Below are 12,966 nucleotides of genomic sequence, written 5' to 3'. Positions count from 1 at the left end.
CAGTGTTCCCTCTAATTTTTTCCATCCATGTGTGGAATACATTTTGTTATGTGCACCGAGGTATGTGCGGATGTGCGCCACCAGTAGAAACAACAAAACCTAGATATAATATATATTTTTTAAAAGTTACCACAGGGATAATTACTCCAGCCAGAACAGGTTAGGCAAATAAAACACTTTGAAAGAATAAAATTACAGAGAATATGTGTGCATTGCAGGAAGTATCAAGAAGTAACAACAACAATAATAAAATTATGTGTTGGGAGGTGAGTGTGAAAAAGACTCGTGTGTGTGAGAGAGAGAGAGACAGAGACAGAGAGAGAGACAGAGACTGTGTGAGCTGGCTGCTGGGGAAATCTCAGAAAGAGTGCACTGTCTCTTTAAGAAAAGCACTCAGCTCTGAGTCCTGAGCCAGGCTGTGTCCTCTGTCCCCTACTCCACAGAGATGAGGTACAGGGGTGGAGGGAGGGGGACACCCTGACATCAGCACCTTCCTTCCAACACCCCCTCCTCTGTACAGCCAGCAGGAGGGTATCGGGAGCAGCTGGAGAACGGAGCAACGTAGGGCAAGGGCACCTGAACACACACTGCCGGCTGTGCGTGCTCTGCTAATCAGCTGGGAGGCATTTGAATTTCTCCCGGGTGGCCGCACAAGTGCGCAGCTTACAGGGAACACAGCTTGGCTGTTAGATAGCACATAAAATTTTCAAAGGCTGCAAAAACATTATTTTTCACAACACCCCAGTAACTATTATTAGCTGCATTTTTCAGAACAAGACGTTGTGAATATAACAAGGGAAAGTTACTCACCCAAAGCCACGCACAACAATTTAGTGGTAGATGGGGATAAGAACTTCGTAGTTTTTCACTCTCAGATGTGTGTTTAGCCCACTAGACTGTGATTACATGTTTCAGAAGCATGATGACCTTTCTCTTTACAGTTTATCTACACTTGGAGATTTACCAAAATAGCTATTCTGGAATAATTATTTCCGTATAACACTCTGTGTGGACATTCTTATTCTGGAATAGCTTTTTCAGTAACTTTCCAAATGTAGACAAGCCTTTAATGAAGCTTCTGAGTTTTGCTATGAACTGATAACATTTGATGAAGTGTCTGGGAGCTTTGTAGCAAGCCCTATAGCTATGAAACTCTCGGCCTGTTCTTATTCACACTAAGGGTATGTCTACACTGTACACTGAGTAGACATGCCCACACTAGCACTGATTGAACTAGCATGGTAACAACAGAAGTATAGCCATGGTGGTGCAAGCAGGTAGGCACCCTGAGTACGTAACTAGGGTCTTGGATGAGATTGTACTTGACTCTCTAACTGCTTGTGCTGCCACAGGTACACTTCTATTTTTAGTGCACTCAGATCTAGTGCAAGTATGTCTCCTCAAGCTGCAATTAAATCATCATCTCTGGCAGTGTAAGGAGGCCTTAAGGTTGGAGTAATTTACATTTACATCCACTTTAAGGCCCTTTTACACTGCCAGGGATTTAGGACCTCAAACAAAGATAATTAAAGTCAATTGAGGGTCTTTCCATTTACTTCAGTGGGCTTTGGATCAGGCTCTTAGTGTAAATGAGAATCAGGCTCTCTATGTCCAAATGTCAATCTTGGGTGCATGAGTTAAGACACATAATTTTGCATTTGGGAATTAACTCCAATGCTTAACGGTGAATTTTGGCCCTGTTTAAGTCAGTGGGTTGGAGTTTTGCCGATGAGTCCAACGGAGCCAAGATTTTACCCCGATTCCACATTTAGGTACCCTCCTCAGTTCATCACCTAGATGCTTTAAACTGCTGTTTGGGTATGTGAGTGTAATAATAATCATTGCTCATTTACAATACATAAACAAATCATTTGGATAATGTAAGAAGCAGTCTGCACTTTCATCCCAAATTCAAAATTCAAACTCAGCAAATACCAATCTTTACTTATAGATTCATAGATTCTAGGACTGGAACGGACCTCGAGAGGTCATCGAGTCCAGTCCCCTGCCCGCATGGCAGGACCAAATACTGTCTAGACCATCCCTGATAGACATTTATCTAACCTACTCTTAAATATCTCTAGAGATGGAGATTCCACAACCTCCCTAGGCAATTTATTCCAGTGTTTAACCACCCTGATAGTTAGGAACTTTTTCCTAATGTCCAACCTAGACCTTTCTTGCTGCAGTTTAAGCCCATTGCTTCTTGTTCCATCTATCTTAGAGGCTAAGGTGAACAAGTTTTCTCCCTCCTCCTTATGACACCCTTTTAGATACCTGAAAACTGCTATCATGTCCCCTCTCAGTCTTCTCTTTTCCAAACTAAACAAACCCAATTCTTTCAGCCTTCCTTCATAGGTCATGTTCTCAAGACCTTTAATCATTCTTGTTGCACTTCTCTGGACCCTCTCCAATTTCTCCACATCTTTCTTGAAATGCGGCGCCCAGAACTGGACACAATACTCCAGCTGAGGCCTAACCAGAGCAGAGTAGAGCGGAAGAATGACTTCTCATGTCTTGCTCACAACACACCTGTTAATACATCCCAGAATCATGTTTGCTTTTTTTGCAACAGCATCACACTGAATTATGACCCTGTCCTCCAAAGCAGTTGCAATCCCTCCCAGTTTGGTATCATCCGCAAACTTAATAAGCATACTTTCTATGCCAATATCCAAGTCGTTAATGAAGATATTGAACAGAGCCGGTCCCAAAACAGACCCCTGTGGAACCCCACTTGTTATGCCTTTCCAGCAGGATTGGGAACCATTAATAACAACTCTCTGAGTATGGTTATCCAGCCAGTTATGCACCCACCTTATAGTAGTCCCATCTAAATTGTATTTGCCTAGTTTATTGATAAGAATATCATGCGAGACCGTATCAAATGCCTTACTAAAGTCCAGGTATACCACATCCACAGCTTCTCCCTTATCCACAAGACTCGTTATCGTATCAAAAAAAGCTATCAGATTGGTTTGACACGATTTGTTCTTTACAAATCCATGCTGGCTATTCTCTATCACCTTACCACCTTTGAAGTGTTTGCAGATGATTTCCTTAATTACTTGCTCCATTATCTTCCCTGGCACAGAAGTTAAACTAACTGGTTTGTAGTTTCCTGGGTTGTTTTTATTTCCCTTTTTATAGATGGGCACTATATTTGCCCTTTTCCAGTCTTCTGGAATCTCTCCCGTCTCCCATGATTTTCCAAAGATAATAGCTAGAGGCTCAGATTCCTGCTCTATTAGCTCCTTGAGTATTCTAGGATTCATTTCATCAGGCCCTGGTGACTTGCAGGTATCTAACTTTTCTAAGTGATTTTTAACTTGTTCTTTTTTTATTTTATCTGCTAAACCTACCCCCTTCCCATTAGCATTCACTATGTTAGGCATTCCTTCAGACTTCTCGGTGAAGACCGAAACAAAGAAGTCATTAAGCATCTCTGCCATTTCCAAGTTTCCTGTTACTGTTTCTCCCTCTTCACTGAGCAGTGGGCCTACCCTATCTTTGGTCTTCCTCTTGCTTCTAATGTATTGATAAAAAGTCTTCTTGTTTCTCTTTATTCCTGTAGCTAGTTTGAGCTCATTTTGTGCCTTTGCCTTTCTAATCTTGCCCCTGCATTCCTGTGCTGTTTGCCTATATTCATCCTTCATAATCTGTCCTAGTTTCCATTTTTTATATGACTCCTTTTTATTTTTTAGATCATGCAAGATCTCGTGGTTAAGCCAAGGTGGTCTTTTGCCACATTTTCTATCTTTCCTAACCAGCGGAATAGCTTGCTTTTGGGCCCTTAATAGTGTCCCTTTGAAAAACTGCCAACTCTCCTCAGTTGTTTTTCCCCTTAGTCTTGATTCCAATGGGACCTTACCTATCAGCTTTCTGAGCTTACCAAAATCCGCCTTCCAGAAATCCATTGTCTCTATTATGCTGTTCTCCCTTCTACCCTTCCTTAGAATTGCAAACTCTATAATTTCATGATCACTTTCACCCAAGCTGCCTTCTACTTTCAAATTCTCAATGAGTTCCTCCCTATTTGTTAAAATCAAGTCCAGAACAACTTCCCCCCAGTAGCTTTTTCAATCTTCCGAAATAAAAAGTTGTCTGCAATGCAGTCCAAGAATTTCTTGGATAGTCTGTGCCCCGCTGTGTTATTTTCCCAACATATATTTGGATAGTTGAAGTCCCCCATCACCACCAAATCTTGGGCTTTGGATGATTTTGTTAGTTGTTTAAAAAAAACCTCATCCACCTCTTCCACTTGGTTAGGTGGCCTGTAGTAGACTCCTAGCATGACATCACCCTTGTGTTTTACCCCTTTTAACCTAACCCAGAGACTCTGAACACTTCCGTCTCCTATGTCCATCTCCACCTCAGTCCAAGTGTGTACATTTTTAATATATAAGGCAACACCTCCTCCCTTTTTCCCCTGTCTATCCTTCCTGAGCAAGCTGTACCCATCCACACCAACATTCCAATCATGTGTATTATCCCACCAAGTTTCAGTGATGCCAACAATGTCATATTTAAGCATTTGCTACAACAATTGTTTTCCTTTCTCAAACCCCCACTTCATTGCTGACTTCCTTGCAGTAGCGTAGCTGGGGTGGAGCGTCTGCTTTCCCACTGAGCACAAGTGGCACCTTGTCAATTTCCTGGCGCCTTTGTACTCTCCCGGGGGAGCGATAAAAAAAAAGGTGCAACCCACTGCGGCATTTCTATTTTACTCACCCGGTGGCGCTCCGGGTCTTCGGCGGCACTTCGGCGGCGGGACCTTCACTCACTCTGGGTCTTCGGTGGCATTTCGGCGGTGGGACCTTCACTCACAACGGGTCTTCGACAGCACTTCGGCGGCGGGACCTTCACTCACTCCGGGTCTTCGATGGCATTTCGGCGGTGGGACCTTCAGTGCCGCCGAAGACACCCGGAGCTAGTGAAGGGCCCGCCGCCGAAGTGCTGCCGAAGACCCAGAGCGCCGCTGGGTGAGTAAAAGCGCTACAGCAGATGGCACCTTTTTTTTTTTATTGGCCCCCTGTTCCCTCCACCTGGCTACGCCACTGCTTCCTTGCCTGTTATTTTGGGCTAGTTGAGAAAAACTTTTTATCACTAAAAAGACTCAATGCTTGTGTGACATGAGGGCTCTTTTTCATTTGTCATTAAGTTTCATAGTTCCAGTAACTGAGGTGTTTATCCTTCTGGATTGGGCTGCTGCATGAGATTTCATCATGAAACATTTTATATAATGTAACAAGACAGACATGGAAGAAACACAATAGCTAGCATCTTCAGTAGGGCTCAGCATCCTCAAAGGGGTTTTTGAAATAGCTCAACTCCCACCAAAATAAGTGGCCAGATTTTCAAGTGAACATAGTATAAGAAATTATGAAAATTTAGTCTCAGCTGTGGGTACTGAGTACTTAAAAATCTGATCCATTGTGAAAGAAGAAAGTAGTAAAAAACCATATACACAATTTGATACAGTTAACTAGTACTGTGGGATCTACATAAGAGTCCATTGGGGCACCATGTTCTCTGGTTTCCGCATGGCTGTGTCTAGACAGACCATCATTCGATGATTAAGATCTGTGGTCCTATTTGAAGGGCTATAAAACAGCTATTCAATGAGTCCAAAGGTAAGCATATTACAGTTTTGACCTTATTCCCACCTGCCACTCAATGATATCGCCTGATTGATCATCTAATATAAAGAGAGATTGAATCTATAATGACGGATTCAAGTAAAATTACTCCCACAACGAGTATAATCCAAGTCAATATTTTATAAACTTTGACTTAGGTCAAAATTTTGTTTGCCTTCTTTTTCATAAAAAGATTTACATGCCCCATGATAGCCTTTTCCTTAGATAGTTAGCACATCTCTTATATTTAAGTAATTATGTGACAAATCTCCTAAATTATTATATTTAAAAAGGATGAACATATATCAAAATATTTAAGGGACCCCTCTGTACAGCTATCCATCTTTGTCCCCTTCTCTTTTATACCTGACTGATTATGCTACATCAGTTCAAGGCTCTTTGGATCTGGTTGTCATTGCCTGAAATGGAGTTAGTCCTGGTTTACACTAGTGTAAAAGCAGAATCAAGTCATTTGTTCCCAGGTTCGAAATGTCTTTCACACCATGAATCAAGAGCAACTACAGGCCAATTCCTTAATTCCTTTCTCAAATTTCACTCAGTCCTTATTCAGCCAAAAAAATTCCTGTGACTGTTTTAGTTTCCCATTGTGAGAAGATTTGCTGCTTTCTCCTGGACTAGGTTCATGTATTCATTGGGGGTGAAATTCATTCCTATTCAGCAGGCTAGCAGAAGGGCTGTGCACCTCTTAACCTTATTTTGAAAGTTTGTGATGGATTTCAGTGGTGCTTAGACCAAGCCCTAATCCTCTGTACAGGGTTAAATTTTTCTCTTGAAAAATTTACAAAACTTACATGTGTGGTGGTTCAGGGATCACCCAGATCAACACGGAGTTCTAACACCCCATGCCTTGTAACTGTCGATGCCTTAATGCTCTGCTGCTATGGCTCCAAGCCCTGACACCAGTAGCCAGCCCAAAATCATAAAGGTCTCACCCTGGCTTCCACCAGCCTAGTTACTCCTTACAGGGTGACCCCAACAGCCCTTGTGGTCCCGAATTTCCTCAAATCCATCTTTTCCCAGTTCTTAACTCCAGGCGTTCAGACTTTTCCCCTCTGGTTCATCACTGCTAAAGGAGTGAAAACAATCTCCAGTACTTAGTTCACTTTGGGACACATGCTCCACAGCATTTGCACAACAGAGACTTGCTTGGGGTAAAAATAAACAAAAAATTCATTTAATAGGAAAACCATAGATTCACAAGCTGAAAGAAAAGGAAAAAGCAAACATACAAGTTGCACAGAAAACAAACAAAGAGGCAACTTCAAGATTTTACACTTCTCTATTGAATAAATTATTTTTTCTAATGCAAGTTATCTACTATCTTTGAACAGTTTCCTAGCATGCCCCCTGTCATAGAGGGGATCCAGCATTTCATGGGCATCTTCCTACTTAAAGGTTCCCCCTCAGTTTCTGGATCACCTTCACTTCAAACCATGACTCTCTTAAAGGTTTGCAGGTTTGTTTGTTTTGTATATTTCTTTCTCACAGGCTATGGTGATTCATGCTAGGGAAAATTGCCTCTCAACTTGGCAGTTGGGATGTCCCAATGTCTTCCCACCAACAGTAATGGTCCATCATTTTTCTCTTCGGCGGGGTTGTACCATGGATTGTTACTTGCATCTGGGTTTGTGTAAGCATTTGGCTTTGGAGAAGTGCCTCCCTGCTGTGAGATGTATAGTCATGAGCATAGTATTCTGTATACTTATATGCACAGATTTATAACCACAATCTATGTATCAAAATGACCATCAAATTCAGAACATTGCAGGCTTTCATAAAAGACCTTACTCAACATATTTTTATACACAATTACCTTTTATATAAACAGTTGATTCAATTGCATACTCTTTCGGGTTCAGATCCCCTGTTCTCCCACTGGGGTGTCTGGACCCTAACTGTCACATGTATACTAGGCAATGGGTGTACTGGGTTGGTAAAAAATAAAGCCTTCACTCATGTAATTTTGTCCATTTGAATATCTGAGAGCAAAAGACAGGGTTGTTCTTTTAAGGGTATGAAAAGTTCATTTGACTTTTTCTTTCATGTTTCTGGTGCCTTGTAGTTCAGATCTGAGATACTGTGCTGCCCTCATATCAGGTGATGGGCGTGGTGTAAGAAAGTTAATAGAATACTAACATATAACATGGGGAAGAAAATTGGTCTAGTCATTTCACCTCTTTGTGCTTCAGTTTACCAATCTGTAATATTGGGATAATATCCACATCACAAAAGTGTCATGAGGTTACAATTTTTATTGTTTATACAGTGTTTTCTGAAAAGGAGGGTGTTTTAGAAGGATTAAATATGTGCATGTGTCTACACATGTATAATCTTTTACAAACAGCCATTGTTAAAATATGGAGTAGAATGGAAAGATATTTGATGCTAGCAAATTAAATGCATTTCTCAAAAGAATTTACCGGTATGTACCATAATAACAGATGCTTCACAATTTTTCTTAATATGAAAACAGTTTTGTTACTTGCAAACAATGGAGATCTTGACTTGCAAACTTGTTTTTTGTAATAATTCTTTTCACCAGCCTAGAAAAGAAAAATACCTTCCATTTAAAGTAGTAATGTAATAATAGCAAGTTTGTTTATAATTCAGTTTGTAAAATCATGCACCTGATGCCTAGACCTTTGGGCACATTTACATGAATAAAACACAATTAAACTAAATTAATATATAACCTCTTGTTAAGAAGGCAAAGGATTTCCCATGTATTTGATGGTATTTTTCAACTTACAGTTGAGTCCACGCTTTTTTTCACTTTCTGCTTTCTAACATGTTCCCCCATCTAACCGGGACCTGCCATGCCATGCAGTCTGTACCACAATAACTACGGTAGAGAGACCAGTGTTAGATATAGTGGATTATTAGCAAAATGTTCAGATGTATCATCTTAAACTGCAATTTTCATCTACTGTACTACAGGCTGTAAGATACCCATGATATAGACAGAGTGCCATATTGCTGCACACAACAAACTCGACCGGAGAAAGTAGCCTGAATACCAACCACTTGGGTACTTGGCCTTTTCTTTTTCAGCTTCATATGCTTCATGTTTTCTGTCAGGGCTCACACTATACAGCTCAATTCTTCTTAGCACTTTTCCATGTCACATCTCACAACTCTGTGGAGAAATGAAATCAAAGTTTGGCTTTCTCATATCTCAGAACAGCCTGGAGATTTTTTGATCTGATCCATTAGGTTATAGTGTTAAATGAACCAACGTATTTTTTTCCCCCCTGATTTCTTCAGTGGAGTTTATAAGAAGAAAGAAAAAGTTAATTCAAATCATACTCTGTAACCATAAGAGGAAAAAGAACACACAAATATTCCCTACTAATCAAATCTAGCTTGCTCTATGGCCAATATAATGCATTGACTGAAAATATAGGGACAGGTAACTGCAAGTCCAAGAATTGGATTCCACCAATGATTACATTAGAGGTAATTAAGGAACAGGTCCCATGGCAAAGGAAAGTTCATCAAGAAGGTGGTTGTAGTGCCACAAATTGTCCATAAGTTCCTCTCCAATGGAAATGCTCTCAGACACCTAACACAGCCCCAAAAGTGGACAGCACTGGCCTGGTTAGAAGGGGAGGACAGACAGCTTCCAGCAATTGAGACCCCAGTAGTTATTACCTCCCCAGGCAGAAATATCAAGGGCAGGCAGGAGGTGCTACTTTTGCCTGTCCTTCCTGTAGGTTAATCCCTAAAGAGATGTAGCAAATGAGGCAGCTGGAGGGAGGTGTATTACAGCAAAAGAAAATCTGACCAGTATCCTTAGAAAGATGAATGAAGCAATCATATTTCAAATGCATATGAGAATAAATAAATAGATAAAATCAAGACATAACTAGATAGATGCTAGGTAGTTTAACAATTCACAGTATCCCAAACACTCCTAGAAGATTGCCCAGTAGAGAACTTTATAATGGCCAATATAATGCATTGACTGGTCTCTGCATCAAGTCTGAGTAAATGGGTTTGGCACAGCAGGTGGACTAGTGATTTAAGTGGGGGAAGGTCCAAAATCCCCCTCAGACACCTCAGTTGCCACTGCAATAGCTTCTGGCTGCACTCCCTAGTGGATTATACGAATGTCATGGCGGTAATGGATCCAGTGGCTGCACTCTCACCAAGACCATCCAAACACCCCTATGCTCCCACTATGGCAAGAATAGAGCCCTGACAGAGCAGAGTTCTCTGACATGCATTTTCTTGTAGTGCCCACATCTGCCCCCACCAGTCACCATGCAGTGGAATCCACTAGTTACTCTGCCCTATGGGAAAGGTAACAGGATTTGCTCTAGGATAGTTATGTTAATATCCTGAAATGCTCATGAAGTTGGATTGGAACTATCGCTTTGTAACCTATGTTGGTTACATAAAGGGAAACATTTCTGAATATATTCAAAATTCTTCAGGTCACTCAGATATTCACATATTTATATGTTTCCAACAATTTTTAATTAGTTGGCAATTACATTCTTCTTCCTCCTATAGCTGATGCCTGGCCAGACATGAGTAGTTAACACATGAAGGGAGACTTCATTTCTTAGAGGATAGAATTAGGGAGGTAAACAGATCATTAGTAAGGCTAAGATTTTGTCATGAATATTTTTAGTAAAAGTCAGGGACAGGTCACAGGCAAAAAAGAAAAATTCACAGAAACTGTGACCTGTCTGTGACTTTTACTAAAAATATACCTGACAAAATGGGGATCTGCGGGTCCCCACATTGCCTGAAGTGGGGCAGGTGTGCAGGGGCTATGAAACGCCTGCAGCAGCTGGGGCCTGCGGGGTACCCCTGCCACTCCAGAGGCCCCCGCTGCCCATGGGAGTCAGGAGTTGTGGGATTCCCGTGGCGGCCGGAGGCTCGGGGGTTCTCCTGCCACCGTTGACCAAGGCCTCGGGGATTCCCGCACTGCCGCCACTGGGTTCCCCCACCACAGCTGCCACCGGAGGGCTTCCCTCGCCGGGGGTCCTCTGCCAGGGGCTCATGGAATCTCCTGCCACCCACGACAGCCGAGGGCTCCCACAGCAGCCGGGGGCCCCCACAGCAGCCGGGGGCCGGGGACTCGGGGGTTCTCTGCCAGGGGATTCCCCCTCCACCTGCAGCGGTCGGCCGGGGGCTCGGGGATTCTCCCGCCATCGCCGGTGGCAGCCAGGGCTCAGACCTAGGGTTCCCCCACAGGGGGTCCTCTCCCGGGGATTTGGAGATTCCTCCACTGCCGCCAGTGGCTGGGGGCTGGGGTGTTCTTCCGCTGCTGCCGGCGGCCGGGGGGTTCTCCCACTGGCAGCCCTCTGCCAGCAGGGATTTGGGGATCCCCTCACCACCTGCAGTGACCAGGGTCTTGGGGGTTCCCCCACCACCCATAGTGGCTGGGAGCTCCGGGGGGCCACCAGAGGTGCCAGGGGACCCCACAGCTCCCTGCCCCCGCTGGAGGCAGGGGACCCTGCAGCTTCCAACCACTGCAGGCTGAAAACACAGAGGTCTCTGGAAGTCACAGATTCCATGACTTCCGCGACCTCTGTGACTAAATCGTAGCCTTAATCATTTGGCTAAAGTAAATAGGTCAATAGGCTAAAAAGACAGAATGTCTGAACAAGCTAAGATAAGAGGGAGAACATCCAGGGAATTATTTGCTAACAATGAACAAGATAAATTAGGAATGTACAGAGGAGGTCGAGCATGAAAAATGCCTGGACAAAGCATGCTGCACAGGGATTGGTTCCTGCAAAGTAATCAAGCAAACCCAAAAATGTGTGATATAATGTATAACAAATGCAATGAGATGTGTAAATGTATATGAAGGGAGAAGGTTTCTGTGTAACATTGGATGTGTGGTCTATCTTATACCCACCCCGTATACTTGAGTCTGGTCAACTCAGTGTAGCTTTGCTGTATGCAACATAAAGAAACATGGGTGATGAAATCTAGAGTTGAACTGAGCTTTTTGGATCCCAGAGAACTGGATGAAGTGTTCTCCCAGAACTGAAGAAGGTGTTCTTGATAAGCTGAGTGGAAAAGGTCTTGAAGGGAATCTCAATACTGCGCAGCCCAGTCAGATATTTTCCCTTTTCTCCCAATTTGACTGATCCCCTGAATTCCCCAACCCTGTTTTTCTCCTTCTTAACTCTGAGCACAATCATCTCTTCAGTTGATTTCCATGATTTGGATCTAGGGGCTTCCATTCTCCTTGGTGTTTGTCCTTCCTTTCTCAATTTCCTTCTCCTCAAGCTCCATTAGCCCATTTCTGTAGTCTTGGAAAGCTTGGGCTAGTATCCACAAGTTGGGGTACTTCCTCAGGTATGTGTAGATGAGGATGTCAAAAATGGGGATAGCCTATTTGAAATATACCTGTAGCTATCATGTTGCACATTGCATCACTTCATCTCCTCAGCATACACAAAATGTGGACATCTCTCTCTTTGTTAATGAGTTTGCATAAATGCAATGAAACAGATATAGTTTCTTCTCCTCCTCCTCCTCCATCACTCCAGAGCAGCAAGAAGAGTGGTAAAGTGAAAACCTTGAAATCTCTATCAGATACTGAATCATAGGGCTTGTCTACACTACTGCTTAAATCAATGTAACTTATGTCGCTTGGGGTGTAAAAAACCACCCTCCCTGAGCAACGTAAATTACATCAACTTAAAGCGGTGTCTACACTGTGTGTCTTCACACTGTGCCTATGTAGAGCAATAATGAAGACAAGCCCACAGTGATTAGTTGAATCTTTCTATTCATTTCTAGAGCCTTAGCATGGTAGTAATAAAGATCATTTCAGCTGCAAGAGTGCTCTATCAGAGTGACAGAGATAGTAATGAAAATGTTACCTTCTGGGGTTTCTCAACTCCACGTACTATAAGACAGCTTGAAGAGAGTCCATGACAATGATTCATGGCTTGAAACTCAGGACCATCTGCTCTCTCAGAGAGTTCCCTAGCCAAGGTAAAAAGGTGAGGCTTAACAGCTGTATTCTCTTTGCTTTATAACGTTTATCTAAAACTGTCCAATGATCAGCAAAATTCTGGCACTAGTACGATTATGGCAGACTCAACCTTCCATATGTTTCAGTATCAATGAACTCTCATACAGCAACTCTCCTGTGTCTGGTCATGTGTTGTCTAGGCTGTTGACATGAAATGTTGATCTGTTGCTCTCTCTTTCAAATCTCAGCTTTTATTCTATGCCACCTTTTGCAATGTATGTACTCCCTTTAGTTTGACTGGAAGCGTTACCACATAACATGGGCTTTGCATAAAATCTCCAGCATGTGATACTAGAACTT

At 42.6% G+C, this 12,966-nt stretch overlaps 1 long non-coding RNA gene across 1 annotated transcript; it reads right to left on the bottom strand.

Annotated features, from left to right (window-relative positions):
• Positions 1–6,806: 6,806 nt before the first annotated feature.
• On the bottom strand, positions 6,807–12,623 carry LOC122173638 (uncharacterized). The gene is made up of 4 exons (XR_006174272.2): positions 12,512–12,623; positions 8,682–8,796; positions 8,410–8,502; positions 6,807–8,203 (listed from the first exon to the last, which is right to left on the bottom strand). It is a non-coding gene; the product is annotated as an uncharacterized LOC122173638 (long non-coding RNA).
• Between the last annotated feature and the right edge of the window lie 343 nt (positions 12,624–12,966).

The sequence above is a fragment of the Chrysemys picta genome, chromosome 4 (assembly GCF_011386835.1).
Source record: "Chrysemys picta bellii isolate R12L10 chromosome 4, ASM1138683v2, whole genome shotgun sequence".
NCBI classification, from domain to species: domain Eukaryota; kingdom Metazoa; phylum Chordata; order Testudines; family Emydidae; genus Chrysemys; species Chrysemys picta.
This window is presented reverse-complemented; position numbering and strand designations above follow the sequence as displayed.